Source organism: Netta rufina (assembly GCF_964035555.1).
Source record: "Netta rufina genome assembly, chromosome: 5".
Taxonomy (NCBI): Eukaryota; Metazoa; Chordata; class Aves; order Anseriformes; family Anatidae; genus Netta; species Netta rufina.
This window is the reverse complement of record NC_140128.1, coordinates 13,009,347-13,031,608: the sequence shown is the minus strand read 5'-3', so window position 1 is coordinate 13,031,608 and position 22,262 is coordinate 13,009,347. Positions and strand designations below refer to the sequence as shown.

At 45.4% G+C, this 22,262-nt stretch overlaps 1 protein-coding gene across 3 annotated transcripts in view; it reads left to right on the top strand.

Annotated features, from left to right (window-relative positions):
* The window catches only part of TSPAN18 (tetraspanin 18), a 109,788-nt gene that overhangs the window by 329 nt on the left and 87,197 nt on the right, over positions 1-22,262 (top strand). For all 3 annotated transcript variants that reach the window (XM_084287344.1, XM_084287341.1, XM_084287342.1), the window contains exon 2: positions 19,692-19,756. The gene's annotated coding sequence lies outside the window, so the exon portion shown is untranslated. The remainder of the gene's footprint in view (positions 1-19,691; positions 19,757-22,262) is intronic.

Sequence of the window (22,262 nt, the reverse complement as noted above, 5' to 3'; positions counted from 1 at the left end):
GCTTTGCTTTGCTCGCCCGCAGCCCTGCCTGCCCGGCTCGGTGCTGCCCGAGGACGGGGGTTTGTAGGAGCCGGGTTTGTAGGAACCTAAACTTCTGCGGTTAGGTATTGCTCGCTCAGAGCAGGCAGCGTTTGCATTGCGTTTGGGTGGTTTTCTGTGAGGTCTCTTTGGTTAAGCGTAATTTATTTCTCCCCAATGCTGCTCTCGGCTATTAGCGAGCCCTGCGTGCTTGCTGCCTGTGTTTCTGTAATAACAGAAAATGCGAAGGCAATTAATAGGCTCCAGGCACGTATTTCATTGAATAGCCAGTGGCTACCAGAGCTGGTTGGACAGGAGCGTGCTGGAGATGGCTGCGCGCCTGCCTGGGTGTTCTCAGGTCGTGAGCACGGGCTCGCCCTGCGTTTTTACCAGTGGGTAAAAGTGAGCGCCTTTATTCTAGAGTTGTCTTAGCGAGATGCATTCAAGTGCCTCGTGGGCTCTGCCAATGAAATGAGCGTTGTGGTGCTTGGTGCGTTCGTAGGGAGCAGCAGTCGCTGGGTCTCAAAAGTGAGCAGGCTGAAAGCAAATGATAGGAACGTCGCTGGAAGACATAGGTGTGTGCTTTCTTTTTCATAATGGAGGGGGGGGAGAGAGATTTTTTTCAAATTTTGGCTGTGTAGGATGGTGTATATGCTTCTCTGTTGTCTGCTTTTTCTGAAGTATTTGTGTAGTACGGTCAGATGATTCAAGCGGCTGACCCTCCCTGGAAGGCAGTTAATATTTCTGTATTTGTTGTGGCCGCAGCGCTGCTTTTGTTGGCGTTAGCTAAAGAACTGTGTAGTGCAGTTGCCATGAATTTAAGTGGAGGGGGATGAGAAGAGGGGAAAGAGGAGCTTTAACTTTTCTGAGACAGCCCAGACTTGCCAGCGAAATGAGGATACAATTTCTGACCGTCCCGCGCTTCCCTCAGAGCAGCCATTCCCACACAGCGCTTAGCTGGGGAACTGTGTCCCAGCCCAGGAGAGGTGCAGGTGAGCGGGTGGTTGTCTCTCGAGGAGCAAAGGGAGAAAACATCAGCTTGCAAAACAGCTCTGCGCTGGGGCAGGGTGGGACCAAGCCCTGGGGTGGGCTGGGGGGCCCCAGCCGAGAGCCCCCAGCCTCGGGGGTGATCCCAAGCGAGGGCTGTGCAGTGCCGTGGCAGCCCCGCGCAGCTGCTGCGTTGGTTCGTACGGCAAGTATGCAATGTTTCCTTTGTAAATCATGGGGAAATCCCTTTATTTTCTCTGGGGCGTAAGGATATGCATGCTGGGAAGAGCACCAGGCTTGCGTTTCCAGGCTCGCCTAAAAAAGTTAAGAGTGGAGCCCAGCAACTTCACGTCCCCCCAGTGGAAGCCGAGGGAGGCAGAGCGGTGTTTCCTTCTGTTTTTTCTCCCTGCAAGAGGAGTGGGATCGGGGTGCTTGCGTCCTCTCCTCAGCTGATGGCAACGAATGACTATCCCGGCGTGATCTCACTTTTGGCTGCTGTAGCATGTATTATACTTCTCAGGGTGGGGCTGGGCAAAAGGGAAACGGGAATCGTTGTGTGCGTATGAAAATGCTGAGCTATCCTCAATTCTTCTGCCAAGTTGTCTGTGCGTTGTTTAATTCAAATAATTTCATACACGCAGCCTTGCAGGTCTGTTTGAAAAGGCAGAAACAGGATCCGTAACCAGGAATAGCCCTGCGGTTCAGAAAAACACGGCTAGCATCTGTTACCACGACTTCGGTTTGTTCCTCTCCTGGCATCAGCAGGGTGACAGGTCAGTCGGCCAGGTCCGACGTCCTGTGCCAGAGACCCTGGGTGGCCGGTGGTGACCCCCAGAATTGTAACCCCAGCTCCTGCTCGGTGGGACAGGGGAAAGGCTTCAGGCCACCTGGCTGCCCGGGGCTGGTCCCCGATAGCAGGCGGTGGCCGGCTGGTGTGGGTCTCTGCGGGCTGGGTCTGTCTCCTGTGCTCACTGTTTTCAGTGTGACGGAGCTGGCTGGGGTGTTGGTGCTCCGTGTGCTGTAGGGGCAGCATTTTCTCTCCTAGCACCTTTTATCTTCCCTTAATCTATCCCAGGTTGAATACTGTAGGCAGTTGAAGCAGAGCCATTTCATGCTTTGATGTGTGTTTATTGGCTCTAGCTTCTCATTCTCTTGCCTTTTTTTGCTTTCTTTTTTTTTTTTCTTTTTTTTTTTTTTTTTCTTTTTAATTAAATTAGCTCTCTCTTTCCCACCCCACCTCCCCAAACAAAAAGAACTAGAGCAGAGGAGGCAAAAAGTGAATTAAATGACTTTTTTTTTTTTTTTTTTTTTTTTGTGAATGGGTTTTCTTGCCTTCCCCCTGCCTTTCCTGCTGCCTTCTGTAAGATCCCTTCTTAATTAAAATATTATGACTATCCTTATGGTAGCCCTTCACTAGTGGCAAGGATCCTAATTTGACGTCAATGCAAAAATACTAGTTTCTGGCATAAGGGCAGATGACATTTCATCAGCTAGTGCATGCCCATTTTTTTTTTTTTAAACCACAGTGCTAAGACCATATGGGCAGATAATGAGTTTAAGCTGATAAACAGCTTACAGATTTGCCCAAATAAAGGACTTTCTTCCTAGAAGACACGTTTTCCTTTAAAATAAATAATGCAGTTCCTGTGTTTTTATTTAATTATCTCTAGTCCTGTCTGTTCTCACCAGGCTGCAGGAAAACAGACACAACTGCCCTGGAAACAGAAGCTACTGAATTTATGGGGCCGTGGGTCTTAGCTCAGGAAGGACTTGAAATGAGAAGCTCAGATGCTACAAAATTGAGGCTTTAAGTATCTAAATAAACAGATGGTGGTCGAAGTTGTATTCGAAGAGTGTTGTGAGGTAGTGCATAGTTCTTGACATCTTGAAGATGAGTCATTGCATGAGGTGTTTGTAGGTCCAAGGTCTGTCTGGGAGCTATAATTAAATGAGATGAATATCTATACTTCTTGCTGATCCTCTGAGGCTGCTGAAGCAGCCCTTGTTTGTGGGTTTTGTTGCAAGATAAAGGCTACTTTTGCTTTTTTAAGAGTCTCTCTGGCTAAAGTTTATGTTGATCCTCCCCCCAACTTAAACTTAAGCTCTCATCAGTAAAATCAGAGAGAAAGATTTTGGATCTTTTTTTTTTTTTTTTTTTCCTATTAAAAAAATCAGAATAGTACAGTGAGTGCTGGGAAGCTGAGGTCTGTAGTTGTGACTTCAAAATAGTAGCTCAAAACCAAGTAATGTATTTGCATGAGAGGGCACAGCCCATGTATCTGTACCCCAAAATGCATAGAAGTGAGCTAGTTAGGATCTGAAATTGCTTATTCCCTTCTAAGCTATTTCATAAGTTCTTTTTCTTTTATTTTTTTTAACTTGGAAATTATTTCTAATCTTAATTCTAAATATCAAAGGAAGGAGGAGGAAGAAGTTTGGACAGAAAAATGAGTCCAAACAATGGTATTGTTTCTTATGATGCTTACTCCCTCTAAAACTTCCTTGAATATTTTGTGTTGTCCATTCCCTCCTCTCCTACCACCTCTCAGCACTCGGAAGATTGCTGGAATTTAATCGTGTTTCATAAGAGGGTATGTTCCAGATGTCCAGACTGGTGCTTTCCGAAGGTTGCTTTTGGTCCTACTGCTGCTTGGACTGTACCATTCAGCATCCCTTGTGTCTGTTCCTTCCCTACACCAACCTGTCTTGCTTTCTCATCACCATGGAGTCCTGAGTTTCCAAAATGGTGAATGAACGACCCTATCCCTTAGTTTCTGGCAGAGGATTCAAATGGATTCATCACCTGTTGAATACTTGATGGGTTGTTGGTTTTTTGTTTGTTTTTTTTTTTTGGCCTCCACCTCTCACCTTGGACCTAACTTACCCCTTCTCCATTGGTAAAGATCTGCCATGGGCTGGTGTAGTACAAGGTGCTGAGACTGAAAGTGGCCACAGGAAGGCATTGTGTTAATCTTATTTTTGTTAACCACACCAGCCGCTAAAACAGTTTGTCAGCATGTTTTTATTTATAATTTTTTTTGCACAGATAATTCTTAAAGAAACAAATGATTTAAAGATGTTTTACTCTTACAAATTGACCCCATATGGGATTTGCTTCTGTACCTCTGCTACCTTCTGTTTATGTGGATGCTTTGTGTTTGCTGGACTGAGACCAGACTTACAAGATGCAGTGGATGTTACATGACAATTGAGGGTATTTCTGTGGTATATTTTTTTCCCTCACCAGCTTCAGTTTAAAAAAAAAAAAAAAAAGTTGTAGCTGTCCTCAGAGAAGACAGAAGTGGGTTTTTGACCACCACAGGTTTTTAGTACGGGTTCTATTTCTGCACGGGATCCCTTGTAATCCTTCTTGGAGGGACTACACAGATACTACAATTAGAACATCCCTAGAGGTTCTTACCATATTTGTGTCATTTGTTTGTTTTTTGCTGTCAGGATGTTTGCTTTGATACATATTTACTCCAGAAACTTGGTCTAAAATGGAAGCATGCAGCTACTTGATAAATAAATTGAAAGGTCACTGTGGAAATATCTGATCTTGAGCCCAAATGAAGTTCAGTTTTCTTAGACCAGTGTATCACTTGAGGAAGAAACAGAAGATGCTTTGGATGAGATGCAGTAGTAAAACTTCTGTCCATGTACTTGGTATTACTGGCCTTTATGGCCATTAAAAAGGGGCTGCATGATCTCGTGAGTCAGGGCATAGGTCCGGATTTCCTCTGCTCAGCTGTTGATTGAGTGTTTAGTTAGTTAAGCTCTGTTCCTGCCCTTCTCTCTCTCTCATTTAGCTGGCCTACAGCTGTGTCAGGACTTCTGAGGGTATCTGCATGGTGCCTGATGTGGTCTGGGGTTTGTCCAGGTTAGTCTTTGGGAAGCGGTGGAAGAAGCATCTCGTTGATCCTGGGGAAGTGGAACCGAACCAAGCTGCTAATGTGAAAAGTCGTGTAGCATAGCAGAGATAATAATAGCTCTTATATCCCTTCAAACTTCTCACTTGAGTCATAAACAGCTTTAAATGAATTTTATGCCGTTCCAGATGTCTGGAAAGCCAGCGGAACAGCTGAGCGGGTCGGGGTGTGGGACCATATGGCCACTTGTTCTCTGTGGTTCAGTGGCACAGCCCCACAGGGGCTTGGGAGCGGTGGCCACTCGGGTTGTGTGTGTTGTGCATTATTCCCATGCCGAGCCTTTCTCCAGCTCTGCACTTCTCAGAAGGCTAAGCAATGAAATTGTAATGCTAACAGCTTTTTTTCATGGCCCGATGCCCAGTTTGAAGAAGGGTGATTTTGGTCATGTTGCTAGACGTACGTATTTATGGCCCCATTTTATCTGTTGAATTTAATCTGTTCGGGTATTTTTAACATTATTGTGGAAACAGTTACTATATTTACTCTTTATGAAAAGCGCAGTGTAAGACGGTCCACGAGGAGGGAGTTCAGAGTAATAAAGATTGCACCAAATGATGGTGTCTACGCTTCTTCAGGGAAAAAAAAATGGACTAAATGAGCTGACTGGCAGCTTGCCTGTTCGTGAGACATGGCCCTCGCAGGGCACTGAACTGGAACGCGGTATGCTGGGAAAGCAGCGATAGGATTTGTTCTTGGCTCGCTTGATGGCACATCTCGTTTTCTTGGGGAGTGAAGAGAACCAGATCTTCTTGTGCACGGAGCTGTTACGCCTGGCCTGGGCTGGTTTCTCAGACCTGCTGAGAACCTGTTTCTCATGGAAGTCTCTGGGACCTGCGGGTGCCTTTCAGCCAAACTTGCAAAAGCCCGCTGCCAGGGTAAATGGGAGAGCAATACGGAAACTCAGGTGGCATCTAGAACAGACATGCATTAGAAATAATGGAGAATGAAGGACTGAATGTCCCAAAAAGCTCTTAAGAGGGCTGGATTGGGATGTGATGTATTTTTGAACCGCTGGGTTCTTGTTCCTGTTAATGTCAAGGGGGATTCTCAGAGCCGCCTGAAATGAGGCGCTTATCTTGTGTTGATCAACAAAGCTTTTGCTTCCTATGGGAACATGGCTGAAGCACAGACATGTGACAAGCATCTTCTGGAGCTGCACCACACTGTTTTCCAGAATGAGATGCAGGAAATGCTGGGAGTTACTTCTGCAAATGCTCAAGGCGTGAGGCTGGAAGGATCGATAGATCTTTGACCTCTGTTTTCCTTCAGCCGCCTGAGACCCAGCTTGCTGATGTGATGCGTGACTGGGTCGGCAGGCCTGGAAAAAGACCTTCCAAACAGATTAGGATTTGAGCTCAGCATGGTGCTTTGCCAGGTTACCAAAAACAAAACAAAAACAAAACCTCTTATTTTAAATGTTTGATGGGTCACATCAGTCATTAGCAAGTCTGATGAGATTAAGAAGAAACAGGCTTCCCAAAGGTGGATGGATGAAGGTTGCTATTTTTTCTTTTTTTCTCTCGCTGTGCTGAAAGGAACAGAAGGTTTCGTGCTTTGCATTTTGTGTGTTCATATTTTGATACTGCGCTGGGGAAGGCTTGGCAGGAGAAGAATCAGTTGAGTTTACGAACATTAATTTTCTTTGTTAATGCCACTACAGGTACTTCCAAGCCTCAGTTTGTAGTGGATTTTTCTTGGTATTTCTGCAGGGAGCAGCTATGAAGCACTGCAGTAGCCTCAGGGAGCAGAGGGCATTGGGCAGCGAGTGGGACTCTCAAGTCCTCTCAATGATTTTGGTGCTCAGAACTGGGGAGTACAAATACCAGCACCACCAGCATCAGCCTGATGTGTAGATAAAGCCTCTTCCTATGTGGGCAACTTGCTTTGCTTTTCTGAGCATCTGTTTGGCCAGCTGTGAAGATGTAGACGGTTGCCTCAGCATGTGGGTGTGATGCATGCTCCTGTTAGCTAATCTTGGCGATGTGCGTTGGAGTTGAGAAGCCTCATGGCTTGCAGTTTGAAACCGTGAAGGTTTAAAGTGGTGTCAGCCACAAGCTTGCCTCCTTAGGAAAGAGAAGTAGCAGCTTGTCGTCCCTCTGGAGCAACAGGAGCCAAGGGTTTGTGGGCTGGAAGAAGAATTTACCTAGGATGGAGGACGTGAGAGAGAAGGGTGCCTCATTCTAGCCTTTTAAACAAAGTCTGAATGGTTTTACATGGAGCTCTGTGGAGATCTGTCTGGGGCTGGATTTCGCCCTTACACCACAGGGTGATGCAGTTGCGTTTCCTTTTGTTGTTTTTCCCGTCCCCCCCACCTCAGCTTGCTTTTTATGATCAAAGCTCCATTCTTTAAAGATATGCCAGTGCCATGTAACAGCGCGCAGAAAATCCCCTATGGGGAACAGTTCTGATTAGACATTGAGGAATTCTTTAATTCTCTTCAGACTCCTTACTATTAGGAACATCTTGTTGACAAAAGGTGTGGCTTTTCTCCTTGCTGTTGCTGCCTCTTCCTTGGCTCTCTTCCTCTCCAGATGATATGCTCATTCCTTTTGCTCTCCCGTTGTCTTGTCTTATATCAACTTGGGTCCTTGGTTCTTGCATTCAGCTCATTCTTTTATCTTCTACAGCACTCAATGAATGCTTAAAAATAATAAATATTAATAATAGAGTTCTTTGAACTGGCAGGTTCTTTAATGCTTAAGCTCACCTTTTCCTGCTGCTTATCCCCTATTAAAAGTTGCTATAATCTGCAGACTGTAACCGTAATAACTTCTGCCACAGTGGCTGGGTCTGTGACAAACGTAGGATTATAGCTCCAGGTGGGGAAGTGGCAGTGGGAGCAGATAGCCTCAAAGGCACAAAGATGTTGTTTCAGTTGAAATATTCTTAGCAATAAAGGAAGAGAAGCCAAAAAACGTAGATAAATAGTTCTATTCCCACACTAAATAGTCCTTCTTACATAGGTTTCCGCGGAGTGTCAGTGACCTATATAGGATAATCCTGTATTGCACGTAAAATCCTGCCTTTAGAAGAGGAAAAGTGTTCTTTCTGGAGAATTTATTTTAAGAAAGCTGTACTTTTGGAGATGCTTTCAAGTGAGCTCAGAGGAAGCATCTCAAAACAGCAAGACAAACTGTGTCATTACTGGGTGTTTTCTTTTAATTCCCTCTCAATCAGGTTAACCTCTCCCTAGAGCTACAGAGGAGAAAGCTGCTGCCTGCCCCCGTGCACAGAGTTGTCCACGTAACGTCCAGGCCAGGCTCCAAAGCTTTCACCATGTGTATGTAGACACACACACACACACACACTTTTGGACATCAGCAGCATTTTTACTGTCTCAGATCACACAGACGAGGGAACAAGTAAAGTAAACAGGAACGAAGTGCATGAGGCTTTCCCACCACACCTCCTTTCCTCTGTTAAACAATACAGCTAGAAGACGAGAGAATCCTGAAGCGTCAGGGCAAGCTTCAGGAAGCCTTATTTGTTTCCTGGCGTGGTGTTGGAGTGCCCCTGCTTAGGGAAGGCGAGCTGTGCCGAGCCAGAACCTCAGTGGGGTGGGTTGCTTCCCGGCTGATGTCTTCAGCAGAAACCACACAAGGTACTTCTTAAGGTTAGGACTGGCTGGGAGATTTTCAAGGAGACTATTTGCATGCAGAAAATGCTGATTTATTGAAACCAATACTGCTTTGTGGGAAAGGGCTGGTCTCCACTCAGTTCTCCTTAGGTGAATTTCTTGGGTTTGGAATAGAATTTCTTAGTCAAAACACAGATGCTGGCTGGGAGGCAAGTGGTTTTGGTTTTTCACCTATGCTGTCACAGATCCAAAACAGGGTCCTGAAAGCAGATTTCTTACATGTCAGATATGTATGTCCTAACCACAAGACTGGTGTTCTCGTGCACATGGGTTTTTGCATGATGAATTCCAAGGTGGTTTCCATAGCTTAATACCCATGGGAAATAAAAAAAAAAAAAAAAAAAAAAATCTTAAAATCTCCTGCCTCCCCAAAAAAATGTGCTGGGGTGAGAAAATAGATTGCTGTCTACATGTCCTTGTGTTTCTCTGTGGCCTTGCTGTCTTTCTTCCCTGGTTCTGCAGGTTTGTGGCTCCCCTGGATGTTATCTTTGCAGGGTGGAGAGAAAAATCTCTGGAGACCTTAAAAAATAATCAGCACATCAGTCAGGAGAGGAGAAGAGTGACTGTCCCTAAAGCACTTCTGGTATATTTTGGCAGGGTCAAGGCTATACAAGTGAGAGTCTGGTTATAGGATGAAAATGCTCCTAACCCCCTGCCCTCTCCGAGGAGTGCTGTTAGAAAATGACCTGAAGCAGCCAAGGAAAATATAGCTGAACACGGCTGATGTGTTTGTGCCTGGGCCATTGTTGTTGGGCAGGGTATGAAAAAATAACGCTTAGGGCAGGAGAGGAGCTTCTTGGAACAGGATGAAACACTCTCCTGCTGGTTTGATTGCAGTGAGCTCAGCAAAGGAGGGGTAGCACGTGGTTTCAGTAAGAGGCCTCTTTCTTCCAGTTTCTTCCCTTCTCCTATGTTATGGAGGGGAGAGGAAAGTGGTCCTCTCTTCGTACATTCTTAATTCTCCTCAGAGTGAAAAGAAAGCCGTGTTGAGGTCTCCAGAAAGCTAGGTGTGTGCTTAACCGGGAGATTTGATCTCTGTGGTTGTTGTCTGCAGAAGGCTCCGGATGTGGTTGTTGAGAGCAGCTCAGGCACCTGAACGCCGATGTGATGCTTGGCTGCAGAAGGCAGCTTCTTGGGGCTTCCTCTATGGTAAAAGGTGAAGTTGCAGAACTGAGGTGGTCACTCCAGCTCTGACTGTATGAGAATCCCACTTTGCCTTCTCTTGGTATTCTTTCTTTTTCCATCTTTCAAAAAAGAAAAGGTGGGACGTGGGTGAAGGGGTAAGCTGGTGGTTGGAGCTCCAACATTGCATAGGCAAAGGAGAAACACTCCCTTTTAGAGGCAAAATGTTCCAGGCTGTTGCTGTGTAATTGAGGTTTAAATAATGGCTGTTTCCGGAAACCAAATGCATCCTCACGTGGTCTCTGCTAACCTGTTTAAAGAAGACTTTTGTTCGTATTGTGGTAGATGAAGAGTCTGAGCTTGCCTCCTTGGTTTACCTCCTCCTTCTCCGTCGAGTTGAAGTAGGAGGTGCAAGGTGTGTTTGTACCACACAGAATCACGGGGCAGCAGAAGGCCCCAGAAGGTGACATCCAGAACCAGGATGTCCATACAGCTCTGCTGGCTTCAGCAGGTAGGTCTGGAACCCACATCTTGGCTCTGGGACCCCCATAATGTCAGAGCAGTCCTGGGTGCGAGATGAAACTCCAACCTGTGTGTGACGATGCAGAGGTGCAGGCCCCAGGTGCAGAGTGTTTATAGGAACAAATAAAAAACCTCTAAGCCTTGCTCATGTGTTTTTGGTGATAGACAGGCAATACTTCTCAAATATTAGGTGACAATTATCTTAAGAAAATAAGAAAATATTTTTCTTAAATTAATCAAGTCTGAGACTTCTGTCTTTGCCTGAAACATCAGCAGATCTCTGCCTCTTCTTCTGGTTACAATCATTGGAAAAAAACCTCTAAAGAAGCCTTTAAGAAGCTCATTGTTAAGGTTCCCTAGGTCCCCAGGCGGATGACGATAAGCTGCTGTTTTTCTTCAGAGGCTTAGACTGTGCTGTTAATGATCACTGGAGCTGGGGATGATGTGAGACCTTTTTAAGGATTAGACCACTTACCCACTAAAGTCAGTTTGCATCTTCTAATTAGTGAATGACCAGACTTCTTTGCACCCACTGCATGTCTGTATTCTGCACATTAGTCAAGTATACAGTATACTTAAATTAATGAGAAAAGCAAGCTATTGATCTAAGACTTCACACTTCTTTTTTTCTTCTTAATCAGGGATGAAGAACTGAAAAAAAATCAAGTTAGTGAGAAAATAGTTTCATTAAGTTGAGAACTAGGATGCGTGTCTCAAAGATGTATTCTGGAGCTGGGTTGCAAATTCATCCTACTGAGCTAAGTACAGATTGCACTAGGACAGTGCTGGGGAGGGTTAGCCAAAATCCAGACCAGGGCTGCATGCCCAAACTGTTCAGTGGGGCTGCCTTGCAAAATCCTTCCTGCAGCTGGATCTGTACTGCGGGCTTCAGTGAAGAAGCCATGTAGTGGATCTGTTCCTGATAGCATCCTATAAAATTATACCTGTGGACTGTCCTTTAATGTGAAGCTGCAACCTTCAGCTGTGATCTTTGATTCTTTATAAAGTGCAGTGGTATGGAGTAGGGCCAAAGATTGATTTTTAAACAGAACGTTATTAAGTGTAAGAATGCCTCAGTTCGACTGTCTTGCAGCTTCGTGACTTTGCATGTACAAGACTTATCACTTCCTCCACCTTTCCTGTTCTGCTGTCTGTGATCCCTCATCACTCTGATTTGTGATGAAGCAAGGCAAGGGTTTGTCCAGGTACTCTATTGCTTAGCAAGGAGGTGGTGAATCAGATGCTGTTGTTGAAACTTGTGATAAGGTAATTTTCTCACCCTTCCAATAGCTGTAAATGCATTTGAAAGAAGATTGACATTGCTAGTAGCATGTGTTATTGTGTGTATACTCCTGGAAATAAATCAGAGATGGACTGGTAGCTAATGAAATGGTGCAGCATTCCCGAGTGAGCAGCTTGGGCAGGCACCTGAGCTATCCATGTGCTCGCCCACCAGAGTGTTGCTCAGAATCCTCCTGGCAAATGCAGCCTCTCTGTTTTGTTTCACAGTGATTTTCTACCACTTACTTATTGAGTTTCTGTGCAATACACAGCATTTCAGTATCTCCCAGTTGCAAATGGGCTGTATCTCAGGTACCTCTTCCAGGCAGAGTCCTCTTTCATCAGTAAAATGGGCAGTGGTAATGTCAAATCGAAATGACTTGCCGAGGGTGTTGCAGGAAACTTGTGACAGACGAGAGAATGAAAAGCCTTGTTTAGAAAGAGTCACAATCGCTTTCTTCCTTAATAGCACCTACCCAAATTCTTCTCCTATGAAAGACATTTCACGCTTGAAAAATGGGAAGGGAGTATTTCCTGTCTTACTGGAAGAGTTTTCCCAGCTAAATAAATAGCTTTCTCCACCGCTCTCTTGGCTGCATGTCCCATGCAGCTCAGTGTTCTGCTGTTGCTCTTCTCTTGCCCGTATTAATTGTGCGTTCACTAAATTTGGATAGAATGCCCTTCTCCCTGTAAATGAGTCTTTGGGGGTGTGCGTGTTTCTCACAGGAAAAACAAAGAATTTCTGAAGTTTTGGGAGAACTGAGGGGAGAATCTTATCTCAGCCAAAACAGTGCGCGTTTTGTGGTTTGTGGATAAGCATTAGAGCATGGGAGACTGGTGGGGGTCATGGCCCTGGGATCCAAGCCTCATTTTTCCACATCTAAGCACTGCCTCTCTTGCCTTCTGACTGCAAACTTTTGACCTGTTAACTTTCTTGGAAGCATGCACAGGTTCATAACAAGTGCTCTCCTTTGAGCAGACTACGTTTTCAGAATGTTTCCCCCAAAAAATATTTACAAAGAGGATCTAATTAGGCCTAACAGTCCTTAACACGTTAGCAACTCAAGTCCTACCATTTAGTGGCATCTCAGGAGTGCTGTGGTCCTGAAGCATTTACCTGTTTTCACTGTAGAAATCCTAATCAAAGGCACGAGGTAGTGAGATGGCTTCTTTCTTCACCCCGAGGCGATCCTGGGTGCTTCCATGAGAAAGCAGTGGTGCTTTGGAGCTGTTACAAAGGCACTTGCTGTAGAAACTTCCCAGGCACAGATGGGGAGTTGCTAAGTATTAATGCCAGTTGTGCAGTTCAACATCACAGCTTTGTTCCTGAAATTGTAATAATATTAAAAAAAAAAATCATCTTTGATCCTGATGAGGAGCTCCAGTCCCCGAGCTTGTATCGAATCTGGGTCAAAGTTTTAATTTGATGCTGAGTACCCTTGGTGGCAGCTGAAATTAGTGGGCGCTGTGTGTGCTCAGCCCTTTGAAAGTAAAACTGTGTGTGTACGTTGTGTACAGAAGCAGAGATCTCGGGGGTTGCAGTGCCTAAGATGTTTCCCCTGTAATAGTTTCTTAGTGAAACCCCAGACAGTTTACATGGCTTCTCTTGAGCTTCGGGACTCTGCTTTTCTTGAGTGTATTTGAGGCTTCTAGCCTGGCAACTCCTCAGAGCTTTCTATTAAGGTATTAAGGGGCAGAAAACCAGTTGGTTGCCTCAAGCTGAGGAGGAAATGCTAGACTTGAAGGATTATCTCAGCGCAATGAATTTTAAAGACTTTTTGCTATACATGTGCGGAAAGCTATCAAAATGCTAATGGTTCTGAGGGCTTTTTTTTAACCATTTCAGTATAGAGAGCAGTTGGGGTGGTAGTGAGGAAGAATGGTGCTATTTTACTGCAAAAGGATGGTCCAGCCAGAAATTAAGTGTTAAGTGGCTTTTCGTCTCTGTTAGCCAGAACTTCTGCAGCAATAAGGAAGAATGATGCTCCTGGCATCAGGACAGGATCAGGCTGGGTGACTCCTGCAGCTCCTTCACAGGCTGAGGGAGCAGGCTGGAGGCTCGGTAAATGGCAGTACAGACACATTTTTGGGGGACACACCTTGCCCACAGCTCTGGGGATGCATCTGTTGTGCAAGAGGTGTGCACGGCTCTGCTGTCAGCACAACTCATCCAGTTGAGTCCTGGGACCAGGTGGGTCATCCTGGCTGCAAATCCATTGCAATAGTGGAGGCATGTCCTCTGTGCGCTCATTCCGGTTTTTCACCAATAAGACGCAATTCTCCTGGCTTTCTTCCTGCACTGTCTTCACCGAGGGCAAGCTCAGGCTCCAGGCTTACAGCTGAGAGGACTGTGTGTGTTTGTTTCTGGGCAGCAAGGCTTGTCTCAGGGGGGCGCACAGATCCTGGATTTGCACCAGCTCTGTGCTGCTGCGCCTGCCCAGAGCAGCTGGGCTGGGTAAATCTGCCCAGGAGGCCGGCAGGCATCCTCCTCTTGGGATATTAGCTGTATCTGCGAGGAACTTCTGTTCCATTTGTTTAGGCTTTTGGCTGAGGTTTTGAAATGTCGGGAATATCTCATTCAACTCTGCAGAGATTCTGTTAATGTTATGCTTTCGGAGCCAGGTAAACACTTGGATAACTGGCGATATAAATAACTGAAATTATGAGTGTTATTAAACCCATGAGATTCTGTCATTGCTTTAGCTGTCTCTGAAATATCTTAGAGCAATGGGTCTGTCTGTGCTTATCTTTTTAATCAGGCCTAAGCAGGCACTTTCAGCCCCCAAGAGAGCCTGAATCACTGAGCTGCAGGGATATCTTTGCCATTAAGATTGTGACTTTTAGGTTTCAATGAACTTTCAGCGTATTTTTTTTTATTTTATTTTGTTTTTAAGGCATATTTGCTTTTAAATAGTAGCTCTCTGCCAGCTTATTTCATATCTTCAAAGCATCGGTGTTTTCCATTTTGCAGCTGTAATCCAGAAGAGCACGGCTGCCAGCACATACCACCTGGGGGCAGGAGCAGGGGCAGGCAGTAGGGGAAGGATTGCTGCAAGGATCTGCCTTGGGGCTGGATCCAGGAGGATGCCAGATGAAGCAAAGGCAAGGCAGATGGACTGGATAGCAGTAAGAGATTGGAGTAGGCTTCTTCTTTCCCTTTCAACAAGGGTGTCGTGAGGTATTGCTTCACTTGGGGCATCTTGAGCTAGATTGGGTAGGACACTGGGGAAATCAGCTTTAGAGACAACTCTTTTTTTCTTGGATTGTTCTCAGTGATATAAAGACATGGCTGGTGCATAGTGAGCGAGGAATGGGGTGTTTGTGAAATCCAGTCTGTGTGTTGACCATGATTTCCTGTGTGGCTTTTAATGAATTGATTATTCTGAGTGTGTGTGTTTGGGAGAGGGAATAGATTTTTTATTATTATTTTTATTTAAAAATCTTTGTGCTTTGTGTTTTTCCCAGCATGGACAGTTACAAGCTATGTACCTAAAGGCTGTTTTCAGTGTACTCATCTCTGCCTGAGTCTTACATTTCTCAGTGAGTGGCTTTAGGTATTGCAAACAATACCTTTCAATAAGAAATTATTCCCCCTGAAATGTTTCTGATCACTGGAAAAATCTCATTATGTTTTTCAATTTAGAGCTACTTACTTCCTTGTACAAAGTATATTTTGATTAATGTTGAAAATTTAAGACTGCATGCATAAGGAGATGGTTTTTATTGTGTCTGTGGTTGTTTTGCAGACAGAAGTAAGTGTGCAGTGACTTGCTTTTCTGGCCCGGAATTTCTCTAAGTACCTTCCAGTTTTCATTTAGTTTTGTGTGTGTGAAGAGAGTGGAGCCTGAGCTGCATTCTCCCACCCACCACAACCCCTTCTTCCATGCTAATGGATGACAGTATTGGCAGTGGGAAAAGTAGGACTTGGAGGAATGTATGTACGTGATGTATCAGCCTCACTTCTGTGATTAAGTATGCAGTTAATCTCTGCAGATTAAATACTAAACACAAATGCAAACCCAAATCCTTTGCCATTTCTGAAGAAATCTGCTGTTTGGAGCTGGGCTTTTGGATGAGCATGAGAAGCAGGATCCTGGGCTGGCTGAAGAGGGAGGGGGGTATGCAGTCATGATCCGTGGAGGTCATGTCTTTGAAGGGAACGGTGTTTCTTGGAAGGTTACCATCTTTGATGAAAAGCAGTGCAGGTGTTCATTTTATTTACGGTTGCCTTGGGAGAGTAATTCTTGTGTAAAATAGAATGGGAATGTCTGGCTTCTTCCTTTTTTTTTAATTTCTTTTTTTTTTTTTTTTAACTTGCCCGCATAATTGAAAAGCCCCACTTCTGTTTGCTTCTGACTGAATGCAGAAAGAAAGGGTGCTGAAGTGCTGATTGCCAGAAACAAAACCACCATCCTGTACCAGCCTGCAGCTGTTGGCCTCGCTTGCAAGAACCAGTCTGTTTCTGAGGTGAGAAGGGTCACAGGAGATCCAGCCCATGACAGCAAGCAGATAAAGCTTTCCCATTTTCTCAGGCTGGACAGATCAGTGTCCCAGACCAGATCTCCCATTAGAGGAGCAGCGGGAGCTATTTATATGGGAGCTACTCTTCCCTGAGAGATTTTGGTATTTATTGCAGCAGGAATTCTTTCCAGCAAGAATCTTCATATCTCCAGACTCTGATTGAAGAGTACCCAGGACGTGCACCAGCATGGTGGATAGGATACCTTCTGGGAAAGGGAAAGTCTTCGGTTCAAATTTTGGCTTGAACTTTGGCAAAAAGGGGATCTGAACCAGTTTGCAGTATTCCAAAAGCCAGGTACTCGGTCAAATTACCTGCTGTTGGATGAGCTGTGGTGGTTGTCCATGTGTGGTCTTAGCCCATGGCAATTGCAAGGTAATGCAATTTAGCAGTACTCTCTCACTGCTAAATTAAATTACCTGACATCAGCTTCAGGGGATGAGTGTGCACATGGAGAGCTACCACAGCTCAGTTGGAGTACAGCCTACTGCTACTTCACTCTGCCATGGCTTTACTGGGGCCTTACTTGGGTGGCCCAGTGACCAAGCAATAGGTAATAGCCAGCTGCAAGGAGAAGGGAGGTCTAGTTGTGCCTCCAGCTAATGGATATTGCCTGTCAATCTCGTAGTATTTTGAGGGACTGCAGTCTGCTGAGTTTGGGGTTGACGGAAATAGTGGTTTCCAGCAATTACCTTATCTGGTTAAAAAAATAATAATAATAGTTTGCCTTTCCAGCAGATGTTGACTCCTCTGCCAGTAGGGAGGGCCTGTTGCCTGTAAGAGGTATTGTTTCCAGGAGAATAAGATGTGTTTGGCACCGTGTTTCTCTGAAGGTCCCTTTCATCTCCAGTGAATTCTTGTGCTTCAAATACAGGAAACATTATTGTTGTGGTTTTCACCCCCCTCACTCTCTCCCAAATAACTGTGAGAACTTTCTTTTGGTCCCATTTGATAGTAGACCAAGCAGCAGTCTGTCCTAACCTTCAATTCCTTTATCTCTAGGAATATGAGAATGTGCTGAGTGATGGGGTCTTGCCCGTGGATAATTCAGCAAGCCATGGCAGCCTGGAGCCATGCACAATTTGTCTGCTTTAATGGGATTTTGGAAGGGAATTGGAGTCAAATGGTGTTGGAGAGGCACTTTGCCTCTTGTGTGCTTGCAGTAGGAAGAACTAGCTGCTAGTGAAAGCTTCTGTAGCAAGCCTGTGTCTGTGTTACCTGAGGAGACCAGGAGCTGCCTTTCCTTCAGTGGGCAGCGGGAGGACCACAGCTCCGCCTGGCCCCATCCCCATGGGTCGGTGGCTGAGCAGCACCTGGCAAGATGGGGCTCAGGGCTGGCACCAGGAGTGGGGAGCCAGGGCTTGCTCCGAGGAAACCTGCAGTCCTCTGCCTCCAGAGCTCATCTTGGGAGGGCGAGCACAGCAGCAGTGGGCAGTGCTTTTGGCTGTCCTGGCAGTTATGGTCTGAGCCGTTGGGTATTGATGATGGACACTGGCAGCACCACGGCATTATTACAAATGCTTCTGTGTCCTTGTGATTTGGCTATGTGCGCTGCTTTCTTCCAAGCCAGGGCTGAGTTCTCCAATAATTGGCTGCTAGAAGCTTGTTGTAAGCCCTATTGTTCCCATTGTTTCCCAGAAATCATTTCCATTTGGCCCATTCTTTTCCCCAGCTCCCATCTTTCTCCTTTACTGGGACTCTCTGGAAACCACAGTCAGGATGTATTCCTTAAACATACATGAGGTCTAGCATCTGTTGTTTGTGACACAGATCATTGCACATGGCAGAATACATGTGCAAATTCATGCACAGCCAGCTCTCACTGCACAATGAAGATTTGGTTAAATGGGAATTAGGATTAATACTGGATTTAAGTTTCTCGTAGTTGGCTGGTAATAACCTAATCTCCTCAAAGGCTGCAGGCAGGCTGGCAGCATTCAGCTCAAGGCCGTTGTTTGCAAAACCTGAAAGAAATTGAATTTTGATACTAAGAGAGTTTAACCAGAGCCTTTCGAAGTAGTACATATACTTCCTATCCCTGTCTCAAATGCAGCCTTTTAATTTCTTTAATATATGACATTCACCTACGCTTCTAGGTCTGATGAGTGTTTGACAGTAATATTTTTTTCATTCCCTTTTGTGAAAGCTTAGAGATTCTGATTGGTTTTAGAAATGTATAAATTGCGTTCTGAAAACTGATCTACCGAAATCTCTGTATAGGCAGAGTGAGATATGTCTGTGTAGGGCAGCCAGCACTCCCTAGTTTGACGTGTGAGCCTACATCACCTACCTAGCAGGGTGCTGAACGTCCTTCAGGTAAGGAGGCCCAAGAGGCTGCAGAACTGTGGAGCTTTTGGTGTGATGTGGTCAGTTCAGTCCAGTCTGTTTTGATTGCTGCTGTGGTACAGATGACCCGTGAGAAATGAGTTGGTGAGTCTGTGCAGGTCATAAAATGAATCACTGAATTTGAGGGTAAGGACCATGATTGGAAAACATGTTCTCAGGTGAATTCTTGCTTCTGTTTACTGTGGCTGCAATGCAATTTTCTGTGTACCCGGTCTGGACTGAAAATCAGATGTTTAGTCATCTAGGTAATCAACCTTTAATTGTAGTTACTAGTTAAGGTAGAGTTTTTGCAGGTTTAGCCCTGCATTCTCAAGCAGGATGGAGGGGTAAGGTTTACCTACATACCTGCTTTTGATTGCCTGCTTCCAGCCTTCTCTTGGATGGTAGTTTTGACTGGTTCTGCCTAAACATCAAGAGCAAAGCATTCTTCCACCTGCATCGCTGCTAGTGGTAGCCTGAAAATGTGATGTGCATATTTACTCTCCCTGCTTTTCCTCTATTTTAAACCAACTGTCTGTACTGTGGTCATGTCCCCTTTGCAGAGGGTGTCAAAGATCTCTGTAGTGTGATGATGTATGGCACCATCAATCAAGGCATCTAACTGGGCTATTGAGGCTGGAGGGAGAAGAGACATAGACTAGATTTGTGTGGAAAGCTCATCCTGACACTGCCGATACAACTCAATATCTTTATTATCAAAATGAAAATGACTTATCTGCAGAGGTGATGATGAGGTGCCTTTATCAAGACCTGAATCCACTACCAGTTTGTGTTTTTTTCCTCAAGTCTACTAATTCAGCCCCCACCCTGATGCATTTGAATTTTTTTCTGCTGGTTTGTGTTGGTCCTCCTTGCTAAGGTTGCCTTTCCTCTCATTGCCACTTTATTCAGAACCTGCTATGAAAAAATCCCCTTAAAACAGATAATCTTTAAAACATCACATAAAGCAGGACAATTCTTCTGAGGTTTCTTAAGTTTGCTCTGTCACTGTGTTGTCATTGGATGTGATGTTGAGAAATGCACTGAAGTTTTTCCTTCCCAAGGGTTAGAAGCCCACGTGACGACTTGATTAAGATTTGAAAGACACCGACTTAATTTATTGTTGCTAATACCTCTGTCCCCATTGTTTTCAAAGAATATGAAGGTGTCAGAAACACAAGTCAATTGGAATTCAGATCTATGCAGTGGCTTACAAATCCCCTAAAGCACAAATTTGTTGAAGGCAGGTTAATGGGAAAGTGCTGTTTTAGTTTGTTTTCTGGTTTGAGAGACCATAAGCCATCCTAATCTTTTGTCTTTCAGCTCTATTTCTTTTTCTTATCTTCCACAGAGATTAATGGGAAGAAAAAGTGGATAAAGAGGGAACCCGGAGGAGTCCAGCACCCATCAGTGAAGGTTAGTAGAGAGTTGCGTGAACTGTCCCAGCACGAGAGAAGGTTTGTTCTGGCTAATTAAAAGCATGCAACTTTCACTGTCTCTAGGAGACCACAGCCCTCTCCAAGGAGCCAAGCACCTTGGTTTAAGTCGTGTCGCAGTTCAGAGAAGTCTTGTGAGCATCTTAAAACTGTTGCTTTGTTCAGTATTACGAGTGGTTGGAGGGTTTGCTCTATGGCTTTTCTGTGTGTGTTTGTGTGTGTAGAGTGTTTATGCTTAGAACAACGCTGTGTAATGAGACAGAGCCACTCAGGGAGAGCCCTGGGGCGAGTGAAGCTCAGTGATTTCTAAACCTGTAAAAACTCCGAGAGCATGCGTTAATGCAGTTCTAGCCTCTAACGAGCAGATAGGGAGCCATTAAACCCCTCCGAACAGAGCTAGGGATGAGGGGGAACATCTGAAACTTCAGCTTGCATCAGTTGTATAAATAACTTGGAGAAGAACAAGCCTGGTGATAAAAACAAATCAACAAGAAAAATCAAAAACAAAACCCCTCTTACATCAGTGGATGTTTCAGCCTTGAAACATGAGAGACTTTAGTCAGCATGAGGCCTCGAGCCCTCTTGGTCCTGACACGTGCATTAGCCAGAGGTTTGTCCTGCCACTTAGGCTGAGCACTTCTTGAAGTCAAGGAATTTATGATGACTGGTTTGGCTGAAGCTCTTTGTATTGCAAAAAAGAAATCGTGCTGCGTCTGTTCTTTAATAGCTGGTAGAGATGGATGGGTGTGAGTATGCTGCTATCTTGCTGATGGCACCTTTGAGAGCCCAGAATGATGGGTGGTATGTTTTACAACTGCTCAGTTGTAATTCCTTGTTCTTTCTCCAGTTGAGTCAGCTCTGTACTCAGCAGTAAGACCAAGAGGTCTGACAGAGACCCTTCACCAGCACTTGAAGCTGCACGTCAAAGCTAACTCTGCTCGGAGCAGGTCTAACTGATGGTGTTGTGCTTTTCAAAGCATTTGCAGTCTTGCCTGTGTTAGGCCAGCCAACGTCACCACAGCTAGCACAGCTCCCTCAACAGTTTTCCTTCATGATTTCCCAACTGTGACCAGGAATGCACAGCCCCTGTGCTCTGACATGCCCGGCCATCTCCGTGTCTCAATGCAGATGAATGTGGTGGGATGATTGGTAAACATCACTGGGTGTTCTGATGGTGAACGTATGCAAGCTGCTTGCACGGTGTGACTCGTTTATTTCCCCCTTCCCCATGCTTCCTGAAAGCCCAGCTGCTGCTTTATCACTCCTGATAAGCGGGTGTGTGATCCAAGGCAGAGCCATCAGCCAGAGCTGAAGGCAGGCAGGAGTCCCGCGTGCATAGTTTGGGGGCAGCTTGGTTTCTTTTCTGATAAGCCTGTGCCTCTTGCGGCAGTACAGTGCACACTCCTCTTAAACCGTAATCATAATCCTCTTTGCAGCAGGCGCTGCTATCCCCACAGGAAGCATTAGCAATATCATGAAGTGCGGAGACTTCATTGTTTTCCCCTAATCTGCGAAGGGAGCTGAGACAAGACAGAGGAAACTTTAACCTATTCCGTGCCTCAGTGGTAAATAATTAGTTTTTTGGTGGGTGGGAGAATGGGGGAAGCCTCTTACTTAAGATAAAGTAAGTGCAAGGCTCACGGGCTTATCTTGCTCTGTGGAATTCAGGAAAGGACATGTCCTTGAATTCGCCTGTCTGGCATGCCCTGTTTTTGTGTTTGGGAGAAATGAGGTTTATTAGAGCCGCCCTAAGTGATTGCTGGGTGTAAGGCACCTCTTGCCAGGAAATGATAGCTGCGCTTTTGTTTGAGGACCTTGAACAAAAGGCTTTGGATGCGTAATAATGTGCAAATTTGGGTGGGTGGGAAACGGAGAAGGTTAATAGGGCAGGCTAACAGAGGAGGAGCTGAGCTTGGGAAAGGAGGAGAGAAACACTGAGGACATGGCAGCAGACAGAGGGAGGTAAAACAGGAAAAGCAGACCCCTTTTGTCATGCTAAAGTTAATTTAGTCACCAGCGGAAATTTTGGGGTAAGTGCAAGCTGTGCCTGCTGCAATAACGATGCTTCCAGCCATGGCAGTGTGAGAGGCCACAGTGGCTGTTAGATCCGGGGGTGCTGTGTGCGGGTCTGTGTGCTGCGTGAGCGCTCTTCAGAGCCACGTCTGTCCCCAGGGACAGCTTGCTGTGACAGCGCTTGTGGGTGTGAATTCACTTTGGGTCAGTGCGTTGCATCCTCAAAACTTCTCTTTGCAAGCTGCCTGCCACAAAACCTGTCTTGTCGTGCTCGGTGCTGCAGCTGCGGTGTTGCTGTGCGCTCCCTGGACGGGGCTGACATCAAGTGGAGTTGTGGGGTCTGCCCCAGCCTGGTGCTGGGGGGCAGGAGCCCATCGCACGTGTGCACTGTCTATGAAAGTTCTTGACTCAAAACACCCCAAGGAAAGCAAGGAAACAAAAGCTTCTCAAAAATGGCATGAGATAAGGATCTG